Below are 1,719 nucleotides of genomic sequence, written 5' to 3'. Positions count from 1 at the left end.
TGGAATCGAGTTTTGTTTACAATTAGTTTAACAATCAGAAGCTGAAGTAGTATCAAAAATCAGAAAAAGTTCTCCCTCGTATTCTAAAGTTCTCAAAAATGTCTGTTACTACGAGTAACTATTCAATACTTCTTAAACAGCTCAAGTTTTGGATCATTGTAGCTTCCCTTAACTTTCTACAGGTGGTACATATCAGTATCCTGTTTTGAGGAAACTTTGGAACTTGCAGTTAGAGACCGTATATGTCTATTTACCAATATCAAAGATGCAACTAAGCTTTGGGCTAAATATAAAAATTAACAGAACTTTCTGTAATAAAATTTTGCTAGACCAAATACAGGGACTGGCTATAGCCTCCCTTAACCCCTTGCTAGGCCCGTCCCTGACGGCTAACCTCATAAATACTCCAAAACTAGAAATCCTAAGGTTAATTAATTTAACACAACACAACTTGCAGAGAGGGAAGGATAGGGGCATACATCCTAGAGGCAGGGGGTATAGAGACTAAAAAGAGGAGTGGTCCATGTTATTTGGTAGGTGAGTTTGAGATATTTAATGAATCATCAACAAAAACCAATAAGGAATTTGGGTTCCAATTGACAGAGATAGAGATAGAAATAGATACATAGTTATTGGCTTTTGGGTTTGAGGGTTGGAAGTTAGGAGACATGCTCAGATCTATGTTGGGGTTTATAGCCATCTACATGCTAATACTGCGGAAACAAATTAGCTAACAAGAAACACTTGATCTCTCAGATTGTTCAATGAACCTCATTACGATTTAGGATAAGAATAATAGATACATAGTTATTGGCTTTTGGGTTTGAGGGTTGGAAGTTAGGAGACATGCCCAGATCTATGTTGGGGTTCAGAGCCATCTACATGCTAATACTGCTGAAACAAATTAGCTAACAAGAAACACTTGATCTCTCAGATTGTTCAATGAACCTCACTACGATTTAGGATAAGAATAAGAGAAAAAGAACCACACAGATGCAAGCCATAAACAAAAGCAACAAAAAATAAAGTACTCACGGATTTAACGTGGTTCAAAAATATACACAATGTGTGAATATTATATACATACACCAAACGACTACGATCTCTTTATTCATTATAGAATCACCATTGAGAATTGCAGAACTGATTGATTGTATCAACCCATCGACTCACCATAATGTGACCGAACACAAGAACTCTCACAAGCACCGTATAAGGTCCAAAGTAGTGTCTTCACCCATACGAGATAATGTTTACCATATTATCTACCACCACGAGATGATCTTCTATGCATACCCTGACATAGATTACCATGGACGCCTTTAGCTCAACACCAATAATCTAATCCAGCACCACCAAGATGATCTTCTCCTCAACAAGATGTCTTACCAACATCTCCATATGTATACTCCATAACGACATATCTTCCAACATCGATAAGTGTCCCATAAGCACCATAATGGTGTACTCCTTCCACCATTAGGTCTCTCACATAACCACCTCGATAGGTGGGATGAATCCCTCACATCTCTATGAGATTTACATTGAGGATTCCATGACTAAAACACTTAGTCTAGACCTCCTTATATAGGAGTCACAAACTTGGTTCTCAAGAAAACCATGGTCAATTAGGAAACCCATCTTATATATGGAAATTGTCCTAAGCCAGCTATGTTTCCCTAACGCAGCCTTTCCGAAACCTTATAGAATTTAGCCGTC

Source organism: Papaver somniferum, unplaced genomic scaffold (assembly GCF_003573695.1).
Source record: "Papaver somniferum cultivar HN1 unplaced genomic scaffold, ASM357369v1 unplaced-scaffold_107, whole genome shotgun sequence".
NCBI classification, from domain to species: Eukaryota; Viridiplantae; Streptophyta; class Magnoliopsida; order Ranunculales; family Papaveraceae; genus Papaver; species Papaver somniferum.
Note: the sequence above shows the minus strand (reverse complement) of the source record.